The sequence below is a fragment of the Notechis scutatus genome, chromosome 2 (genome assembly GCF_049901735.1).
Source record: "Notechis scutatus isolate UNSWTSFEM ecotype Mainland chromosome 2, rNotScu1.2, whole genome shotgun sequence".
Classification (NCBI taxonomy): Eukaryota; Metazoa; Chordata; class Lepidosauria; order Squamata; family Elapidae; genus Notechis; species Notechis scutatus.
This window is the reverse complement of record NC_142010.1, coordinates 262,692,041-262,715,561: the sequence shown is the minus strand read 5'-3', so window position 1 is coordinate 262,715,561 and position 23,521 is coordinate 262,692,041.

Below are 23,521 nucleotides of genomic sequence, written 5' to 3'. Positions count from 1 at the left end.
AAGGGACACGGTGGCTCAGTGGCCTAGGACTGAGCAGAAAGATTGGCAGTTCAGTGGTTCAAATCCCTAGCACTTCATAAGGGAGTAAGCTCCCGTTCCTTGTCCCAGCTTCTGCCAACCTATCAGTTCAAAAGCATGTAAAAATGCAAGTAGAAAAATAGGGACCACTTTGGTGGGAAGGTAACAGCGTTCCGTGCGCCTTTGGTGTTTAGTCATGCCGACCACATGACCACGGAGATGTCTTCAGACAGCGCTGGCTCTTCGGCTTTGTAACAGAGACGAGCACCACCCCCTAGAGCCAGAAACGACCAGCACGTATGTGCAAAGGGAACCTTTACCTTTACCTTACTCCAGTAAAACCTAACCTACATGTGGATATTTTCCTTTCATTCAAAGGTCATAAGAAGTTTTATCCTCTTTCTGATTTTTCTAACATAAGCAATTTCATATATGGAAATATATGCATCATGCATTCTTTCCTTCCAACCAGGATTTATTTAAAGGGGGAAAGTAATATTTTTTAGAGCTGTGGTGGCCCAGTGATTGGAAAGCAGCATTGCAGGCTAACTCTGCATTCTCACTGCCAGGACTTTGATCCTGACCAGCTCAAGGTTGACGCAGCCTTCCGTCTTTCCAAGGTCAGTAAAATGAGGACCCTGATTGTTGGACACAAGATGCTGACTCTTTAAACTGCTTAGAGAGGTCTGCTAAGCACTATGAAGTGGTGTATAAGTCTAAGTGCTCTTGCTATTTGTGTAAGTATCAGATTTATGGGAGATTTTCCCCAATTAAACTTAAGGAGGGGGGTGAATGAGTTGTTGTGAATGAATGTATCTAGTATACACAAATGTATTAGAGATTTGCACCCCATTTCCAAATATTTTCATTTTCAGGCAAAGAAATTTGATCATGCTTTTGAATATTTTGCTTCATCCTTGGGGGGAACATATATTGGTGTTTTTATAAGAAGAAGAAGAAGGAAAAACAATAACCTTAACGTGCCTTCCCTAGTCGTGTTTTGTCTTGCTTAGGTACCACAAGTGGTCTCTACTGTCAACTTACAGCTCAATGCAAAGTGACACCTGCCACCCAACACTACATAAGATCTGAAATGAAATGTCTGGCGATAAAATTACTTTTAAGGGCCTTTTTATCATTATTAAATTTCTGTACTGTTTTCTCCAATGTACAGCTAAGGTAGTCCCTTTGGCATATGCAAAAAAAGCTACACTGGGGCAGACTTGCCTGTTGAAGTAGGATTATGTTACCAATGTATAAAATCCCGCTGAATGGGTCAATCAAGTTCCACTGTGTTGATTTAGAAGAGAAAGGGAGAGAGGGAGGGAGAGACAAAGAATATTACATTTCTAAGAATTTACAGTCAAGAGGGACAGCAGTGAAGAATTGCAGTTGAAACTTTCTGGTGGAACCTTCACGGGTAGAATGGAGGGAGGTGTCAAGAGAGGGTTAAGTTTAGAGTCTTTGTGCTGCAGGAAGTGAAACAGGACTGACCTTCTCCAGAACCCCTGAAGCCCTTATCTGACCATTTCCAAGGGAATGCAGTCAGTCTGGTAAGAGTCTTGTAACATAGATTTAATAAAGTTTCTACTTGAGGCTATTTATGAGTGGTTCTGGTAGCTTGTGCCTGACATTAATCAGTGCAAGGACTCTAAGCTTGGCCCCCCTTTAATGCTTCCCTCCAGTCTAGTTGGTGATTCTTCCTTCCTTCCTTCCTTCCTTCCTTCCTTCCTTCCTTCCTTCCTTCCTTCCTTCCTTCCTTCCTTCCTTCCTTCCTTCCTTCCTTCCTCCCTTCCTCCCTTCCTCCCTTCCTCCCTTCCTCCCACCCACCCTCCCTTAAGACATTTGGCTAGAAACAGATAACAGATTAACCAAGTTGGAAGAGACCTTGTAGGTTATCTAATCCAAACCCCCACCCAAGCAGGAGATCCTACATCATTTCTGACAAATGGCAGTCCAGTCTTTCAATGCACAGAAAAGTAAAGTCCTACATTTAGGTAAGAAAAACCAATAGACTTGGTGAAATCAGGCTTAATAGCAGTAACTGTGAGAGGGATCTTGGAGTCTTAGTGGACAACCAGCTAAATAGGAGCCAGCAGTGTGCAGCAGCAGCCAAAAAAGCTAATGTAATCCTAAATTGTATTAACAGAGGGATACAATCAAGGTCAAGTGAGGTACTAATACCCCTCTATAAAGCCTTAGTAAGACCACACCTAGAGTACTGCATCCAGTTTTGGTCACCACACTATAAAAAGATGTTGAGACTGTAGAAAGAATGCAGAGAAGAGCAACAAGGATGATTAGGGGACTGGAGGCTAAATCATATGAAGAAGGGTTACAGGAATTGGGCATGGCTAGTCTTGTGAAGAGAAGGACCAGGGGAGAAATGATAGCAGTCTTCCAAGATTGGACTCCCATCTGTAAGAAATAGCGCAGGGCCTCCTGCTTGGGCAGGGGGTTGGACTAGATGACCTACAAGGTCACTTCCAACTCTGATTATCTGTTATCTGTCTCTTCTTGAAAGCTTCCAGAGATGAAACTCTTACAACTTCTGAAGGCAACTTCTGTTCCATGGGTTGATTGTTCTCACTGTCAGAAAATTTCTCCTTATTTCCAGGTTGAATCTCTCCTTGTTTAGTCTCCATCCACTATTCTTTGTCTGGCTTTTGGGTGCTTTGGAAAATAGCTTGACCCTCTTCTCTCTGTGGCAGCCTTTCAAATATTGGAAGATTGCTATGATGTCTCCCCTGGTCCTTCTTTTCAGGGAAACAGGTAGACCCCGAGTTTTACTCTTACCTTAGAATGGACTACAACTTTTGTTCTTCATCCATACAAATGGATGAAGAACAAAAGATAAGAAACACTGAAATTCTAGAATGGCAATTGCCAACATGTCAGTTGTAGTGCTAAAAAAAATATCTTTTGGGTTTCCTATTTTGGAGTTGAGTACACAACAAAGTTAGGTCTTCCTTTATCATTATCTTCATATTCTGCCTTTCTAGAGGGAATTTTAGTTTTACATAAGGGAGGCAGAGGTAAGCCTTGTCCAATTTATACTTAGTACAACATTGTAGGATGAGCTGAATGAAAAGACAATGATTGGCCCATTAAATAACCCAAGAGTTCAGTAAAGACCAACTGAATGTCTATGGAGATTCTCAGTCATCCAGGTCATGGTTATCCCAAAGGTACTTTTTCAAGAGGCAATTGGACTTTCTGGTTTTTCTTTGAAGACGTTTTGCTTCTCATCCAAGAAGTTTCTTCAGCTCTGATTGGATGGTGAGGAATGGAAGGATCCATTTCAACAGTTCCAAGAAGGCTCCACACCAAATTGCACCACTCAAGTGACTCAAATAAATCTCCAGGTGACCTCAACAACCTGCTAAAAGAATGCAAATGACCAGCTGTCTGCAAGGAGTATAAATCCTTCCGTTCCCCACCATCCAGTCAGAGCTGAAGAAACTTCTCGGATGAGAAGCGAAACGTCTTCAAAGAAAAACCAGAAAGTTCAGTTGCCTCTTGAAAAAAAAGAGCAACTTTGGGATAAAGACCAACTGTTTTAGCATGGATCAGGCTGATTCTTTAACTTGTACCCCATTGCTGCGTTGAATGTCCTGCTTGAAATGAAGACAGTTAAACAAGGATTTAGAACTCTTCTTATTTTCAGTTTTCTGGTTTCCCCCCTTCCTTCCCTTAACTTTAGCAGTTCCTGATGAAGAAAAAGGTGACTTTCAACAGATTATTGTGCAAGCGATGGAACCCATAATCTGTCATACCATCCGGTCTTCTGCCATTGATCTGAAAGACTTAATGGGAATCTAAAAGCTTTGAAAAACCAACCATCAATTCTTCCTCGCCCAAACAGAGTCTAATAGCAAATTGCAAAACCAATTAAAGATAATTGACAGCTCTTTCCATTACAATGTTTTGGCATTTCCTTCATGTCAACGAAGCCGCTATGTGTTTTATGTCACTTTCTTTACCAAGGCTTTTGCTTAGAGTCATGAGATGGAATCATAGCTTGTGCTTGGGTGGGAAATGCAAGCTGTGGGTGCCATCTAAGGAGGCACAAAAAGTAAAGGATGGGACTTTAAAATCATTAAAAAAAAACCACAATTGAAGTGTTGTGTCTGGGTACTTTCTCATCTCATTGGATCATATACTTTCAAAGTTCTCATGCATGGGCTTTGACCCAAAAGTCCATTCCAAAATGTCCCTGACATTTGCAGCTGAAATAATTAACTGAAATGGAGACAGAGGGATACCTTCAGTGGTGGGATTCAAAATTGTTTACTACTGGTTCTGTGGGTGTGGCTTGGTGGCCGTGGCTTGGCTTGGTGGGCGTGGCTTGGTGGGCATGGCAGGGGAAGGTTACTGTAAAATCTCCATTCCCTCCCCACCCCACTAACCTGCTTTCCAGCTCCATTCTCCTGTGCAGGGCAACAAAAGAAGACCCAGCCAATCAGATGGGACTCAGGAGGCAAGGAATAGATGGGGGTGGTATTTGCTGGTCCTTCAGACGACTCAAAATTTCCACTACCAGTTCTCTAGAACTGTGTCAGGGTTCCGGCAGTTACTCCCATTAAATCATGAGCCTTGAGCCATACTTCCAAAACTAAAGAGGATTTATTTGAAGATAACATTCTACATCCAGCACTAATCTGGGCGCAGCCAACTCTGAGATACATAATTCACTGTCACCCTTTTCCTGCTTTTCCTCCCACCCCTCTGGGTGTATCATCCAATGAAAACCTGCTGCATACCGCCTCTGGATACCTTGTAATTGTTCCTGTATTTAACAGAGTTGGAACAGACCTTGGAGGTCTTCTGGTCCAATGTTCTGCTCAAGCAGGAGATCCTACTTATCCAGAAATGGTTATCCAATCTTCTCTTGAGCACCCACAACTTCTGGAGGCTATTCTCATTGATTAATGGTTCTTTGTAAAGTTTTATTGTTTCATTAGTATAATATATAAACATTCCATTTCAATCAAACAGTGTGTTGTCTGGGTACAATTAAATTTAGGCAATCATAATCAAAGAATTTACAATAACATATATCACCATAACATCAATACTGTAGTAACAATGATATTTTGTTTGTCCATTTTAACAAATTTCCATTTGGACATTTATCCTTTTTATGTCCCTTTCTTTCTAACTTCTGTTTTTATTGTCTAGCCATCGATGAAATAAGTCCCATGTCAAAAAGTATGTAGTTTCTTCTTTGTCCTTAATAGTAAGTATTAATTGTTCTGTCAGGAAATTTCTCCTCAGTTCTAGCTTGCTTCTTTCCTTGGTTAGTTTCCATCCATTGCTTCTTCTCCTGTCTTCAGGTACTTTAGCTAATAGGTTGACACCCCCTCTTCTTTGTGACAACCCCTGAGATATTGGAAGACTGCTATCATGTCACTCACTAGCAATCACCCTAATTAAATCATGATTCTCAAGCCAAACTTCAAAAAACTTCAAATGATTTATTAGAGGTGACATACTGGCACTGCCCTTTATGAAGCCAACTCTGGCCTACATAATTTGCAGTCCCCTGTGACCCTGTTTCCCGCCTCCCCCCTGGGTGTCTCATAAACCAGATTCTCCAATTGAACACGTTCACAGGCAGGATGTCCTCATTCATGTTCTCCAATTAAATATATTCCTGGGCAAAAGCTCTAGTATTTTAGTTACAATCTTTTAAAGATAAGAGTTGGAATGTACTTTTGATTTCAAACTGTTTCACTGCTCTTCCAGATTTCCTTCCTTCCCCACCTTTTTTTTAATGACAACTACTAAAACAGGCATAGGAATGTTTTATGAGTTGACACCCAGTCTCCTTTGCTAGAATAGACATACTCAGTTCCTGTAACTGTGCTTCATGTTTTAGCCTCCAGTCCCCTAAACATCTTTGTTGCTCTTCTCTGCTCTTCACTTTTTAGAGTCTCTCTCTCTCTCTCTCTCTCTCTCTCTCTCTCTCTCTCTCTCTCTCTATATATATATATATATATATATATATATATATATATATATATATATATGTGTGTGTGTGTGTGTGTGTGTGTGTGTGTGTGTGTGTTTTCTTAAGTTTTCACGGGTACTTACATGTATGTTATTCAGCTTTGTTTGGGTATTTTCCCACGTCATTATAGTTGTGCTTTTAAAGTTGTAGCAACGTTTCGGCAGAATCTCATCTGCCATCATCAGGCTTCTGTATTGTGTTCGTCTGTGAGTCAGACTTTTACAGTTGTTTCAGTTTTAAATTTAGGGCTAGCCTACTGCTGTGCCAGAATGTTTTTTTCTTCATCCTGATTGGTTGGGAGTCTTGGTCTGTGTTTATTGTTCTTGGAGTTTGCTGTGTTCTGCTTGATTGGTGTTTCTAATATCTTCTGTCTGTTTTGTGGCTTTTTTTGTCTTGATTGGCTGGCAACATTGTGTTTCCTGTATTGGAGGCTTTTAGTGCAGCTTGGCTCCGAGTAAATCGACGGCTATCATTTGTTAGGAAGCTAGGTTTCATCCCTTTGTCTGCCACAGTAGTAATGGATAGAAAAGACTACAAAACAAAATTGACAGACCTACTCCAAGACTCCACATACAAACCCATAAACATGGACCCAACCACATATCTGGAAAAAAATAACCAAGAAGAAAATTATAACCAGCCACATGAGCAAAGGGATCCAACAGACGATCATCCCAAGAGAAAAATATTCCAGATGCCCCAAACTATACGGCCTCCCAAAAATACACAAAGAAGGCATACCTCTCAGACCCATAGTCATCTCCAGAGGAGCACCACTACAAACCTAGCCAAATACCTAGCAAAGCAGCTACAGCCCCATGCTGAAGCAGCAGCTTCACGTGTACAAAACTCATACCACTTCTTGGAAATGATCAATTTATTTTTGTGTCATGGGGACCAGATTTGGATGACATATTCAAGGATGGTCTTACCAAAGCATTATAAAGCTGTACTAACACTTCCCATGATTGAGATGCTATCCCTCTGTTGATGCAACTTAGGGATGTGTAAGTACCTTTGGTAGATGAAGCCCACTTCTGGCTCATACTTAAGTGGTGGTCCATTAGGACTTCCAGATCCATCTCACAATGCAGCTACTGTATTAAGTATACTTTGAATGTTGGCATCAAATCAAAGCAGGCCAAATCTTTACTATGGTCATAAACCAGCCTAGGAACATTGGCTTAATTTTGCTCACAGTAGGTTGATGCAAGTAGTTACAAAATTCAGATTTAGAAGAAGACAAAGCAACCCTCCCTTGACCTCTTCCTCCAGGATGCTTTATAACATCCCGAAGGGAACTTTTTAGGAATCTGAAAGTATCGTTGCAAATAAATATGCTAGGCGCTTGCATTTTTCCTTGTAATGTTCCAGCTTCTAGATTCCTCCTTTTTATTAGACTATAAAAATGGCTTTTTGAAAGATGAGATAAGAATGGGAGTTTGTGGGCACCAAGGGAAGCAGAAAGCGTACATTGTTCCCCTGGTTGCCTATGTTTGCTAGAAAACAATTTCATCTCTTCTTCGGTAATTCTAACTCTGAAATCTCTACCCTTTTTTGGTTGACCTCCTCCTCATGTTCTTCCTCCTCTTCCTCCTCCTCCAGATGCTCCTTACGGTTTCACCTCTGAGAATGATAACACCAATATATATATATTTGTTTGCTTATGTTTTCATGGGTATTACGTTCTGCTGAAACGTCACTACAACTTTAAAAGCACAACTATAAAGACATGGGAAAATACCCAAACAAAGCTGAATAATATATATTCACACGGTGCCCAGAATTTGGATGCCATAATCTAATTTTTTCCACCTTTTTCAAAAGTTCTTTCCTAAATTATGAAAGAAAGAAAAAAAGAAAGAAAGAAAGAAAGAAAGAGTGTGTGAGAGAGAGACAAGTGGTGGAAGAAGGGAGGAAGGGAAAGGGAGGAAGAAAGGGAGGAAGGGAAGAAAGGAGGAAGAAAAGCGGGGAGGAAAAGGGAGGCATAAAGACAGGGAGGGAGGGAAGGAAGGAATGAGAAAGAGAGAGGGGCGGGGACAAAGACTGGAAAAAGTGAGAGAGAAAAAGGAAGAAAGGAAATACAGGAAGAAAGAGAGAAAGAAAGAAAGAAAGAAAGAAAGAAAGAAAGAAAGAAAGAAAGAAAGAAAGAAAGAAAGAAAGAAAGAAAGAAAGAAAGAAAGAAAGAAGAAAATAAAAAAGGAAAGAAAGAAAATCATGAAATTTGATCATCCTCTTATTACCTTTACAAATCTTGGATCACTTCATAAATATTTCCAAGGTGAGATCCAAGTGGAATCTTCAAAGAAAGAAAGAAAGAAAGAAAGAAAGAAAGAAAGAAAGAAAGAAAGAAAGAAAGAAAGAAAGAAAGAAAGAAAGAAAGAAAGAAAGAAAGAAAGAAAGAAAGCCATTTGCAGCCTCCCCAGTTCTCTAATGATTATTTTATTCCTAAAAGGAAAAAAGAAGGAACCACAGTTAGCATTTTGTGTGACACCCACCCTCATTCTTTTCTCCTCTTCCTTCTTTTACCCTGAGCAGATTTCATTTGACTTTCCATGAATAAATATTCCTTGTTATGCTAATTGGTTTTTAATTATTCTGGTCTTTGCTTTGTTTTTCGTTCACATGTTAGGCTTTTGTTCTTGGTTTCTGAGTTTTTGACTTCTCTGTGTGTTTGGGGCTTACGAACAGACTGTGCTCCCTTAAACATCGGATGATAATTCCAGTGGGTGGATTGTTTTGTCTTAAAAATATCAACCAAATGAACAAGTTTTCTTTTCTTTTCTTTTTTTCTTTTTCAAAGAGAGGGCTTTCACCTTTTCTCTCCCTCTCCCCCCCTCTTTTAAATTTAATTCATTCCAGGATTAAACAGAGAGAGATACGCACACATGCGCACATAGGACCCACTGAGCAGCAAAAATTCTCAATTAAAAAAGACGATTGAGTTAAACGTGTTTCATTTGGCTCCTTCCCTGATAACCTAGCAACATGAAAGTGTGCAGCCAGACAGCTGTGGACAGGCAGATTTGCAGAAAACAAAGGGCAAGCTTTGGCAAAAGTTGCATTTCGATTTGCCAAAATTGTCGAAAAGAAGCACAAGGGCCCTTCAAAAATCTTTACACTTGGCTTGGTGTTCAGAGCCAGCTCTACTTCACAACCTGCATGGATAATTTTCGTTGCAGCTGGCGCCGAAAATAAAACAAAAAGAAAACTCACTCTCAAGAAGATCTTTGTCTTAGTTCACTGAAGGCAGAAGCTGTAAAAACCAAACTGCCAAGCTTTCCCAGCGCTGCGTATGAGAAATATATATATATATTTAAAAAAGTGTACAGAATGTTATTCCAGGAAGACCCTCTGTGTCAGGATTCCAGCAGTTACCCCAATTAAATCATGAGTCTTGAGCCAAACTCCCAAAACTTCAAAGGATTTATTGGAAGTCAACATGTCAGCCTAGCCTGGGTGTAGCCGACTCTGAAACACGTAATTCACTGTCGTCCTTTGTTGAGGTAATTCCCCGTTAGGAGAATGAGCGCATACAGGGAGACGTATTTGAGAGAAGTGTTTGAATAATACACACACAGTACACAGATACACTGTACAGTAAATGTAGGTTTTTACTTCCAGAAAGGTTTAAGCAAAGTCCAAAATAAGCAATCCAAAAGTCATTCACACGTTAAATCAGTCAGTTTTCAATCCAGGGATAATCCAAATATCAAAGTCCAGTGTCAAAAACAGTTCAGTATCAGTAATATCAGTCAATTAGAAGAAATGGAGCAACAGCAATACTTTCCAACAGAAGGAAACAGAGATAGAGACACACTCTCTTCTGAGATTAAGACTAAAACAAACCAGGTTTCTGGCTCCATCTTATGGCCGTTTGAGAAACCACACCCAATTGCATGCTCTTGCATTCCCTTAAAGATATAGTACTAAAATGTTTATCCTGGTTTATATATTTCTAACCCAAATACCTGTTAGGTGACTTATATTCCTAACATCCTTGACCCTGGTTTTCCCTCCACCCCTCTGGGTATATCATCTGGGTGTTGACACTCTGAAGATGTCACCATTAGGCAGTGGTGGGATTCATTTTTTTTTTACTACCGGTTCTGTGGGCGTGGCTTGGTGGGCGTGGTGGGGAAAGGATACTGTAAAATCTCCAATCAGAGGTGGTATTTGATGGTTCTCCAAACTACTCAAAATATCCACTACCAGTTCTCCAGAACTGGTCAGAACCTGCTGAATACCACCTCTGCCATTAGGGAAAGAAAAACTTCTGAACTGGAAGTTTGTTCTAGCTATCTTCTGTCCATCCAGCAGCTCCAAAAAAATTCCACACCCATTTGCACAACTTAGGTGACTCTGAGGACACAGATAAACTTACAAGTGGCCTCAATGACTCTCAGAGGGAGTACTAATGACCAGATGACTTCCAGGAATATAAAGCCTTCCATCCTCCATCATTCAGTCAGAACTGAAGAAGCTTCTTGGATGAGAAACAAAATGTCTTCACGCAAAAACAAAGAAAGCCCAGTTGCCTCTTGAGGAAAGCACCTTTGGGACAACCATGACCTGGATGATTAAGAACCTCCATAGACATGGAAGTTGAATTGTATGATGAATGGTTGAAGGATGTCCAGCTTATCAAAGAGAGTGATTGGTGGGAGGAATGGGATGGGACAGGATAGCTGTCTTCCATGACTTGAGGGGTTGTCACAGAGAAAAGAAAATTAACTTAAGCACCTGGGGGCAATTATTACAAGAAGTAATCATTGGAAGCTTTTTAAGGAGAGATCCTACCTAAAAGAAAGAAGGAGAAATTTTTTGATAGTGAGAACAATTAATCAGTGGAATAGCTTGATTCTTGGAGTTATGAGTGCTCCATTACTCGAATCTGTTTGGGATGAACACCCTTTGAATGGTGTGGGAGTAGGAAAGGATTTCCAGAGGAAAAAATTGCAGGCTACAAGAACCAGGAGCGCCACTCGGGTGATCCTGAGGATACAGATAAACCTCCAAGTGGCCTCAACGACCCTCAAAACAGGATGCAAATGACCAGATGTCGGCAGGGAGTATAAATCCTTCCATCCTCCACCAGCCAGTCAGAACTGGAGAAGCTTCTTGGAGGAGAAGTAAAATGTCTTCAAAAGAAAAAAAAAAGTCCACTTACCGCCTGAAAAAGCACCTTTGGGACAACCATTACTGGAGATTTTCAAGAAGAGACTGGACAACCCTTTTTTCCCCCAAAACTCATGCCAAAATTGGACCTTCGGTTAGTTCCACCATACCTCTACTCAGAACATGGTTCTGTAATACAGTGGCACAGATGTGGATGCATCCATGAAAAAAAAGGGGTGGTAGAACACAACCCCAAAGACAATAAATTGCCAACCACAATTTTCTAAGTCTCCATCTGACGGAAAGAGAAAAAATTAAGGCAAGGGTAACGCTTGTCCATCTTTAATTTATCATCTTCATCATCTAATCCCTGCAGGGAGGAGTGAAGGATGTTTCACCTCCTGTCTCCAATTTCCCATTGCCCAGTAACTACCAGGAATTATTTCCTGACGGATCAGAAAGGTGTCGGCTTATACATTAATGTGGAAGCCTGGGTGTGTTTTGACAATAAGTCAATGATTCTTTTTGACATGACTTTCATAGGTCCAAAGAGGTGATTGTGGGATGATACTTTTTAATGGGATATAGATATAAATGACCTGGATTTTATGACAAAGGTCAGGGATATTGATGATTAGTGGAAGGGAGATAATTTGGCTCATGTAGTAGGAGGGAATCTGCCGGATTTATGAATGATCCTTGTTTATCTCTGTCTCTCTTCTCCCCACCCTTTCCCCCACACCCTTCGTTCTGCTAAAGGCTGGAGTCAGACAGTTCTTCCTTTCCCTGATAAGGTGTTGATATTTGCAGTCTGCCCAACCTCAGAAATGATATCATAGAATGGAATGGAATGGAATGGAATGGAATAGAATAGAATAGAATAGAATAGAATAGAATAGAATAGAATAGAATAGAATAGAATAGAATAGAATAGAATAGAATAGAATACTTTATTGGCCAAGTATGATTGGACACACAAGGAATTTGTCTTGGTGTAAATACTCTCAGTATACATAAAAGAAAAGGTACCTTCATTAAGAATCAAGAATCATAAGGTCCAACACTTAATGATAGTCATAGGTTACAAATAAGCAATCAAATAATACTAGGAAACAGTAAATATAAATCATAAGGATACAAGTGACAAACTTACAGTCCTACAATCACAAGTGGGAGGGGATGGGTGATAAGGAGTGATGAGAAGATTAACAGTAATAGCAGTGCAGACTTTGTAAATAGTTGAATAGTGTTGAGGGAATTATTTGTTTAGCAGAGTGATTGCTTTTGGAGAAAAACTGTTCTTGTGTCTAGTTGTTCTAGTGTGCAGTGCCCTATAGCGTCGTTCTGAGGGTAGGAGTTGAAACAGTTTATATCTAGGATGTGAGGGGTCTGTAAATATTTCCACAGCCCTCTTTTTGACTCCTGCAGTATACAGGTCCTCAATTGAAGGCAGGTGGGTAGTAATTGTTTTTTCTGCAGTCCTAATTATCCTCTGAAGTCTCTGTCTGTCCTGTTGGGTTGCAGAACCAAACCAGACAGTTATAGAGGTGCAGATGACAGACTCAATAGTTCCTCTGTAGAACTGGATCAGCAGCTCCTTGGGCAGTTTGAGCTTTCTGAGTTGGCGCAGAAAGAACATTCTTTGTTGTGCTTTTTTGATGATGTTTTTGATGTTAGGTGTCCATTTTAGGTCATGTTATAATACACCTACAGACCTGATAAAAACTGAAGCAGGGCTGTCAAACTCCCGGCCAATGGGCTGAATGCATCATGTGCTGGCCATGCACACACCTGTTGTGGTTAGCCAACAGCAGGTGTGGACGGCTGAGGAGAGCGAGGACTCAGATGAGGGGCCAGAACCATTAGGGAGTAGACTGCTGCCTTCAGAGATTTGGGGGCTGGCAGCAGCGATGAGGAGGTTCTTGAGGAGCCTGTGCCAAGTGTGCGTGCATGCAGGACTGCTCTCAGGAAAGAGCAGCTGCAGCAGCATGGGTGACTCGGGCGTAAGGCTGAAAGGTAATGGCCCCTCCTTCAAGAAGATAAAAGCCAGCTGTGAATCAGACATTCTTTGCAGGAAGCAAAGACGTTCTGAAACTTGATCCCCATGGATATTGCAGCATCTTAGTTGGTATTTGAAGACTCTTGTGTTGTAAAATATTTCAGGGTAACCTTATCTGTTATTTTTGGCAGTCTCGCACAGTTTTGGTGAGACTCGTGCTTATCAAAGTTAATTAGTTTGCAGCAGCCTTTTAACCAGGGATTTGTAAGAATCATTAAAAGATTTCTGTTCCCTTTGGTTTGTGTTGGTTTTATTGGACAAGGGTTTGGGTCAGAACACACGCCCAGTTTAACAAAAGGGGGAAAAAAAGTCCCGATACATCACGTGACACCACTGTGACATCTACCCTGAACTAGAGTAACAAAGTTTGGACTGCAATAAACCAGATGCCCAGCAGAGGGCAACAAGGCGGGTGTTGGTGTCCTCTAGTGGTCATCCAGATTATTGCAGACAGAAGGCTTCTGATTTATTATATCCTTATATCTCTCTGTGTGGTGTTTTTTTTTGGGGGGGGGGGATCTGAATGTTTCTCCCCAATAACTTGATTCTGGCCTCCCGTTGTTCTTTAATCATGCTACTGGATTTCATTATGAAAACAGTTACTATTGACTGTTTTGCTTTCTGAAAGAAAGGTTTCTTGAACCAAACTCACTTTTATTGATACAACCAAACTGAATAAAACAAAACAAGATTGCAAATTCACAAAGCATGTATTCCAGTAGATAAATTCCCTGAAAATGGGCTCCTGCATGAGTCCGACAGCTTGGAAGAGTGAATCTTTGGTCCCGGTGACCAACCCAAATTCAATTTCACAAAACAACAAAATTCAAAACTTTCAGCTCTAATCTTCTGGTATGTCATTACATCACTGGAAGGGATCTCGAAGTCTTCCAGAAGCTGAAGACACATCCATATTCATCAAAATATTTCAACCGTTCCCGCTCTTCAATTAGTCAATGAATTTTGAGATGTACGGTGTTCTGTCCCCACATGCAGCTAAACCTAAACCTCCAATAAAACAGACCGTGTGGGTAGATCTGGATGCTTTATTGAAAGAACAGGATATGGTGAAACTAGGGAAAATAGGGATACATACAATGAGAACCAAATACAAGATAGGCAGTATTACTGTAAGTTACTGCTGAACATAGCAACTAATAAATATAAGCAATTGAAATCTCACCAGTGATGCTCTCTGTGTGGGATTTGGGTTTGTCCTTGGATGATCATGTGCCACAGATTAAGATGGATTCTTCTTTGTGCTTCTGCCTTCTTCAAATGCTAAAGGAAATGGACTCTGGCTTCCCAGCGTGCACTTGTTTTGAGAGTGGGGACTGATGGGTAAAATGGGTTGGGTCAGCTTCAAACAATATACTTGGTATTTGTCTCTCCGGACACTAGATGGGGATAGAGAACAACAACAGTATATAAAAGTTATATGCTGAGGCATAAGGTATGATGCTTTGAAAGGTAGATTCAGGATGGAGAAGGACCCTGACAGTCTTGAGCATTAGATACTATTCAGTAGTGGGATTCAAATTTTTTTTACTACCAGTTCTGTGGGTGTGGCTTGGTGGGCGTGGCTTAGTGGGCATGGCAGGAAAGGAAACTTTATAATGTCCAGACAGAGGTGGTATTTGCCGGTTCTCCAAACTATTTAAAATTTCTGCTACCAGTTCTCCAGAACTGGTCAGAACCTGCTGAAGACCACCTCTGATCTTATTCAACATGATGCAGTTCAGTGGTGGGAAGGATAAAGTCCTGCACTTAGACAGCACAAGCCAAATATACAAGTAAAGTAGAGGCACTACCTGGCTCAACCGTAGCGTCTGTGAGATGGATCTAGCCTTCTTGGTGGATCACCACTTCAGTATGAGTCTAGTAGGGTGCTGCAGAAGCCAAAAAAAAAGCCAACTAAGTCCTAGGTTGCATCAACAGAAAGAGAGCAACAAGAACGTGGAAATGATAATACTGCTATATGTGGCACTAGTGAGGCCCCATTTGAAAGATGCAATATAATAACATATAAAAAAAAGACTCTGAGGCCCCAGAAAGAGAGTAGAGAAGAGCAACAAAGATGTTGAGGGAACTGGAAGCTAAACCATACAACGAATGGTTGAGGGAACTAATCATAGCAATAGCACTTAGACTTATATATCACTTCACGGTGTTTACAGCCCTCTCTAAGCAGTTTACAGAATCAGCCTCTCGCCCCCAACAGTCTGGATCCTCATTTTACCAACCTCAGAAGGAGGGAAGGCTTTGAGTCCATCTTGACCTGGTCAGCATCAAAGTCCTGGCAGTCGGCAGAATTTGCCTGCAATACTGCAATCTAACCACTGTACCACCAGGGCTCTTAGTTATGTTTAGCCTAAGGAAGAGAAGACTCTGGGGAGACACGACAGCAGCCTTCTTATATTTGAAGGGCTGTCACAAGAAAGAAGGCATGTATTTATTCCCCACAGCATCTGAGGGCAGCACAAGAAGCAATGGATGGAAGCTCCTCAGGGGAAGATCCAACCTGGAGATATGGAGGACTTTCCTGACCACGAAAATGATTAATCAGTTTGCCTCCGAGAGTTGCGGATGCTCCATCACTGGAGGTTTTCCAGAAAATCGGACAAACCCTATGTCCTGGATGGTATGAGATCTCCTACCTTGATCAGGAGGTGGTACTAGGAGACCTGCAAGTTTCCTTCCAAGCTTCCTTCCAGCCCTATGGCTATAGTGATAGAATATATAGAACTAGCTCAATACCTGTGCTTTGCTACAAAACTATGTGGTCAGGCTTAGTTTTTGGGGAGGAAAATAAGGGGAACAAAAATTCTGCTTCTACCTACCAGCATCCATCAGAATTCATCTGGCTAGCATCTTATCAGTGTGTGAGAGAGTTGAGGGCTTTTTGGACATGAAAGGGTATTTGCTGTGCGAGCAAGAAGGAGACAGCAAGGAGCTTGGGCATGACTTAACTCAACTGTTCTGTACTAAAGCTGTTTGGTGCTGTGAAACTGTAACTGAAATTGAAACTCCTCTCCTCTGCTTGTGTTTTGCCTTTGGAACAGATTTATTTTCAGGTGGGGAGGGGGAGTAGAACTCCTTAGCATCAGAGCATGTTAATAATAATAATATAGGAAAAACTAATGCTCTGATGGTCATTTTGAAATCTTTTTTAGTGAGCACCTAGAAGCCAAGAGGAACATAGGTGCCAAATTTCAAGTTTGTAGGCTTTATGGTTCTGGAGATTTTGTGATGATGCGTCAGTGGTATTTCACAGATAGATAGATAGATAGATAGATAGATAGATAGATAGATAGATAGATAGATAGATAGATAGATAGATAGATAGATAGATAGATAGATAGATAGATAGATAGATGATAGATGATAGATGATAGATAGGAGGTAGAGAGGTAGGTAGATAGATTATCTATCTATAATATCTATCTATATAGAGATAGATAGATAGATGATAGATAGATAGATAGATAGATAGATAGATAGGTAGGTAGGTAGGTAGGTAGGGTAGAGATAGATAGATAGATAGATAGATAGATAGATAGATAGATAGATAGATAGATAGATAGATAGATAGATAGATAGATAGAGAAATAGAGAGATAGAGAGATAGATGATAGATGATAGATGATAGATAGATAGGTAGGTAGGTAGGTAGATAGATAGATAGATAGATAGATAGATAGATAGATAGATAGATAGATAGATAGATAGATAGATAGATACAGATAGATATACTCCATGCTTTATCTACTTCTTGGGATTGAGTCTTTCTTGTTTCAAGTCTTGGTGTCTATATATCCATGTTAACAACAGGATAGAGGTGACTTTCTACTGCTTTCTTGTAGGATATATTTTTTTTCTCTTTCTATTTTTCCTATCTGCCTGAAAACCATTTCCCCACTCCAACATAGTAAAAGGACACAACATTGCTCAAGTTTGTTTGTTTTTAATTCTCCTCTGTTAATTTTCTATGGAGATGACATAACTTATCAAGAAGCCACCTGAGAAAGGTGAAGATTGCTGGGTACGTGCCAAGATGACAACAGGAACCTTGGCTGGCTTGTCACAAAATCAATATGCACCCTGCAAGAACTTCACTCCAATTCTTTCAATCTGGGAAAGAAAATTTTGAAAAGCGATTGCTCTTTCATCAAGCTAAATGAGAGGGGGCTGATGATTCGTTGGCTTCTTTCTCGAAGATGCGTTAGCTTTGCCGTGCTGTCAGCCCCCAGATGCATTCCGACTTCATTTTTAAGCAAACGTAACTTAAAAAAGAAAAAAGAAATGGTGTGCAATCCATCTGATAACGTAATAGATCAGTTGAATAATGTATCGCTGGAGGGTTTCCGACCGCATTGTTTCCTACACAACCATCGCTTGTAATGTTTACTTAAACATCGGCTCTCAACAAAAACACTTAGAATCACTTAGCATCGAGTCCCTGAACGGTTCGAATGAGAAAACCTGGACTGTTTAATTTTATTATGCTTAAAGGTAGTAAGCAAAATCAGGAGGAGGAAGCATGAAACAGATAGGGGAAAATAAAAATAATTATCATTCCTCTTCCTCCACCCCCAGTTAGTTCCCCCCACCTTTTGTTTAAGACATTCAGTCCAACTAAAGAACAACTTTTGGAGAGAAAAAACATGATTTCCATATATCAGTAAGGTTGGTATCTTTGGAAATGCATCTAGAAAAGTAAAAGCTAGTTTGGTATAGTGGTTAAGGCCTCAGGCTACAAACTAGGTGTTTGAGAGTTCTAGTCCCGCCTTAGGCATAAGAGTCAGGGAGGTGACTTTGGGCCAATCAGTAGCAGATTGTCACTTCTAGTCCCACCTTAGACATGAAAGTTAGCCAGGTGACTTTGGTCCAAACACCTAAAGTCTTGCCTTAGGCACAAAAGCTGGCTGGGTAACTTCAGGCTAACAACCAGGAGACTGTGAGTTCTAGTCCCTCCTTAGGCATGAAAGTCAACTGGGTGACTTTGGTCCAAACATGGTGAGTTCTAGTTCTGCCTTAGGCACAGGTCTGGGTGACTTTGGACCAATCATCAGAGGATTAAGAGTTCCTAGCCCTGCTTAAGGCACAAAGCCAGCTGAATGAATTTGGGCCAGTCACTTTCCTCCAGCCCCAGAAAAAAAAACAATGGCAAACCATTTCTGAAAAACCTTACCAAAAAAACTGGAGGGATTTGTCTAAGTTGCCTCTGAGAGAATCGGACACAATTAAACACAAAGATGAAATAAAACAAGAAAACATAATTCTGGAAGCAAGGAATTCACCCCCCCAAATGTTCTTGGTTATTCTTTTGATTTATTTTGTTCCAGCTTTACCATTAAGTAAGCTCCCTTGTGGGACTTATTGACAATATGCAGTGATGCAAAAGAATGGAGATTTTTTTTACTCTAGTTGCACAGGCAGGAATCCAAACATTAATGGTGTTGAAATCTCTCCTCACTCCATTGAAGTTGGCAGTCAGGTCAAGCAGGCAATCTGATCAGTTGAGATATTTAAATAAATACTCTCTGTAGATTCCCTGTTGCTCCCTCCTGGCCCAGGGATGCTGCCAAGCATGTGAGCCCATTCCCATTTTAAATGTGGCTACAAAGTGTCAGGCCATCAAAGGTCATCAAGATTGAATATTTATGCCAAGTAATAAGATTTTGCTCATGACACCAGACTAGAAATTCCTTCTTCACCATAAAAGCAAGCTGTGCAGGTTAAATTCTACATTCAGGGGAGGAGAAAAGGGAAGAGGAAGAGGAGGAGAGGGAACAGGAGGAGGAAGAAGAGATGGAGGAGGAGGAGGAGGAGGAGGAGGAGGAGGAGGAGGAGGAGGAGGAGGAGAAGAAGAAGAAGAAGAAGAAGAAGAAGAAGAAGAAGAAGAAGAAGAAGAAGAAGAAGAAGAAGAAGAAGAAGAAGAAGAAGAAGAAGAAGAAGAAGAAGAAGAAGAAGAAGAAGAAGAAGAAGAAGAAGAAGTAATTAAAGATAGAATTATAACTGGAATTGAATGTTCTCTCTCATCCCTGATTTAAGGATTGTTCTGGTGAAAAAGTGGAGAACACCATCTTGGGCAATTGAACAGGATAAAATGTCATTTTGAAATGTTCTACCAAATATGCAGGCAGATGTATCAAGTGGACATGTTCTCTAGGGAGAGAACTTCGCCAACAGTTGTCCATGCCAGGACACCAACCGTTCCCTCAACTGATGCTGTCTCTTAGGACATATGTAATTGAAGGATGAGAATCTAGTAAAGTTGTAGAGTACCAGAAAGAAAGCCTTATGACCTACTGTCTCCAGAAGAAAGAGAATTGATCAACTTCCTTTGTCCACCAGCACCCAAAATGCAATGCACCCCCCCACCTCCTGTGTATGTGCGCACAACCCTCCCGCCACCCCGCCACCCCCTTACCTGCACTGCACTTCACAGCTGATTTTTCTGCTAGTTTGAGGCTTTTTTCGGGCTTGGAAAAAAGCCTCTGCAAGGCTTTTCAGGACGAATAATAGGCCCATTTCATTACTTCTGGTATTACAGGAAGTGATGAAATGGGCCTATTATTCAACCTGAAAAGCCTTGAAGAGAATTTTCCCAAGCTTCTGGGAGGCCAAAGAAGGCCTCAAACCAGCCCAAAAATCAGCTGCGAGGTGTGCACATGCGCAGTGAGGTAAGTTTGCCTGTGGCTCGTGTGCTGGCACAAATGGCTCTGCGTGCCACTTGTGGCACGTGTGCCATAGGTTCACCATCACAGTTGTAGGTGCTCCATCACTGGCGACTTGTTGACATCTGAAGAGATTGGACAACCTTTTGTCCAGAATAGTATAGGGTCTCCTGCCTGAGTAAGGTTTTGTACTAAAAAAACTCCACTTGGACTAGAAGACCTCCACATTCCCCTTCCCATTCAGTAATGTTTTGAATAACAAAGCTGAAGATTGAACTTCTCCATTTCCACCCATTGTAAATCTCCACTCTAAAGCTTAAGTTGCTCTTTAAGTATTTTACAATGCAGCCAAAAGCTTGTTTACTCGAAAGAAGACAGATAAGTGAGTGTTTAAAGTGCCGATTAACTGGCTCTATTTGGTTTTAATGTTCTTGTGAAAGACCTTAGAACCAAAACAATGTTCTAGAAACATTAGTTGAACTAAATAATTACGAATAAACTAAACTTAGTGGTGGCTAATTGAGTTTTAATTTGCAAAGCTTCCCTTCCTTTGTCATTCCATTTTGTTTCCAGACTGAGAAAAAAAAAGATTCTCATAAAGACTAAAACATATGAAGGATGGTTACAGGGTTTGGGTTTGGCTAGTCTAGAGCAGGGGTCGCCAACCTTTTGGACGTCAGGGACCACCAAACTCATAATTTAAAAACCCCAGGGACTACTACTATGAATTTTGACTGCTGGTGACTTGTTGACATTGGTGGGAGAGAGAGAGAGAGAGAGAGAGATCTGATCTAACCTCTCTCTCTCCTCTCCTCCCTCCCTCCCTCTCTCTCTCTCTCTCTCTCACACACACACACACACAAGCACAAACACACAGAGGCAAGGGTGGGATTCAAATTTCTTAACAATTGGTTCTTGGGCGTGGCCTAATTTGTGGGTGTGGCTTGGTGGTCATGTGACTGGCTGGGCATGGCTTGTATGTAAACATTATAAATATTTATGTAAATATTGGTTTTTTTTATAAAAAAAATAGCAACTTTTACCCAAAATCAGGCAAAGCAGGCAGACAGATTGAGTTGCTCACAGAATCACAGATTAATTTAGAGATCTATGATTCTGCAATTGGCTAGCTGAGTCTGTCACATAAAATTTGCTTGAAAGCGAACTCATAAAATTCGCTAGCAAGCAAACTCACAAAATTAACTCACAACACCCCATGTATGTAAATATTGATATTTTTTTTATTTTTAAAAAAGCAACTTTCACACAAAATGAGGCAAAGCAGGCAGGCAGATTGTGTTGCTCACAAAATCACTGATTCATTCAGAGATCTATCTTTCGGCCCTCGGATACCTGCACTGAACAAGAGAAGCTTCTGTCCCAAGGAAGGTTTGGAAGTTCTAAAGATTAGCTAGAAAGCAAGAAATCCAAGGATTATCAAGAAAATAATGGAATGGGGTGAAATGAGTAAATTGACATTTGAAATTCGAGAACAAGAAGATAAACAATTTTATAAGATTTGGGATTTGTTTTATCAATTGTTAGTAAATAAAATATGGTAATGAAATATGTAGAACTTTAGAATAGAACTATATAGAATATATAAAGATGTATTATCATATTATAATTATTGGATGGATTTAGGATGATAATATGAATTACTATAAGATAAATCAATTTAAAAATATGGAATATCTTGCATAATATAAATGAATAATAGTCAAATGATTGAGTAACAATGACAGTAATGTATTTAGGAATATTTGATTGATAATATGAGAATATATACAAGTAATTGTAAGTGAGGACTATGGAGTGGATGCACAAAACAATTTTTAACCAACCGACACACTGTATGTACGTAAGTGGAAGATGGCTTGATGTTTTTATGTTGTGTTTGTGTATGTTTGTCTAAAAAATAAAAAAAAATTGTTAAAAAAATAAATAAAAATAACTGTGAGTTAGTTACCAAGCATCTGAATTTTGATCACGGGGATGCTTCCAACAATCGTAAGTATGAAAAAGGGTCAGGTCATTTGTTTCAGTGATGTTGTAACTTTGAACAGTGATTAAATGAACTGTCATAACTTGAGAACGATCTGTAACCAGTGTTGGGATTCAAATTGTTTTACGATCAGTTCTTTGGGCATGGCTTGGTGGGCATGGCAGGGGAAGGTTACTGCAACATCTCATTCTCTTCCCACCCCTCTAACCTGCTTTCCAGCTCCATACTCCTGTGCAGGGCAACCAAAGAAGAACCCAGCCGATCAGCTGGGACTCAATAGGAAGCAGAGAAGAGATGGGGTTGGCGGGGCAAGTCAGAGGTGGTATTTCCCAGTTCTCCTAACTACTCAAAATTTCTACTACCACTTCTCCAGAACTGGTCACAACCTGCTGAATACTACCTCTGTCTGTAACTGTATGAGAGGAAAGCTCCTGAAAGAATCCAGGTCAGTACTGATTGTGTATGGAATGAGGTACGAAATATTAACTAAGGTTACAAGTATCTCTCCTTGCACAGTGTTGGCATAAAGGACAAATTCCAGAAATTCTGAATACATTTTTCTTCCATTACTGCGAGATTCTGCCAGACTACACGAGTCCGTTAATGGTGCTTGATCCTGCAATTCGTGGGACCCAAATCATTTCTTTCACCCTGTAGTGCTTAAAGTACTTAACAGCCAGGAGAATCAAAACAAAATTTTCTCTCTCTCTCTCTCTCTCTCTCTCTCTCTCTCTCTCTCTCTCTCTCTCTCTCTCTCTCTCTCTCTCTCTCTCTCTCTCTCTGCTTTTATTAATTCCTCCAGTGTGCAAAAAGTTGAGGCTTGATAAGGAAAGTCGAGGTAATTGGAATATTCCTCTTGTCACATTTCAAACTGCATAAAAGCAATACAATTTCCTCTTTAGAGCTCTGTGTCTGCAATGGAATAGGGGTAGGAGAGCACTCCTTGCCCTTGGGAGCTCACAAGTCAGAGCCCCTGGAAAGAATTGGTCAAGGAAGAGTGGAGTGGAACATCCTTTTGAAGTTTCTTCACAAGAAGGAAGGAAGGAAGGAAGGAAGGAAGGAAGGAAGGAAGGAAGGAAGGAAGGAAGGAAGGAAGGAAGGAAGGAAGGAAGGAAGGAAGGAAGGAAGGAAGGAAGGAAAGAAGGAGGGAGAGCGGAAGGAAGGGAGGAAGAAGGGAGGGAGGGAGGAGATAGGAGGGAGGGAGGGAAACTGGACCAGCCAGTCAAGGTTGAGAGGTGATGTGTAAGGAAAAACTTTGTCAAGATAATTGTGTTGTTGTTTTGCCTCAATGCCTCAATGAGAGGGTTGAGAATAGAATAGAATAGAATAGAATAGAATAGAATAGAATAGAATAGAATAGAATAGAATAGAATAGAATAGAATAGAATAGAATAGAATTCTTTATTGGCCAAGTGTGATTGGACACACAAGGAATTTGTCTTGGTGTAAATACTCTCAGTATACATAAAAGAAAAGATACATTCGTCAGGAGTTGAGAATCATAAGGTATGACCCTTAATAACAGTCATAGGGTACAATAAGCGATCAAATCATACTAGGAAACAGTCAATATAATTTGTAAGTATACAAGCGACAAAGTTACAGTCATACAATCACAAGTGGGAGGG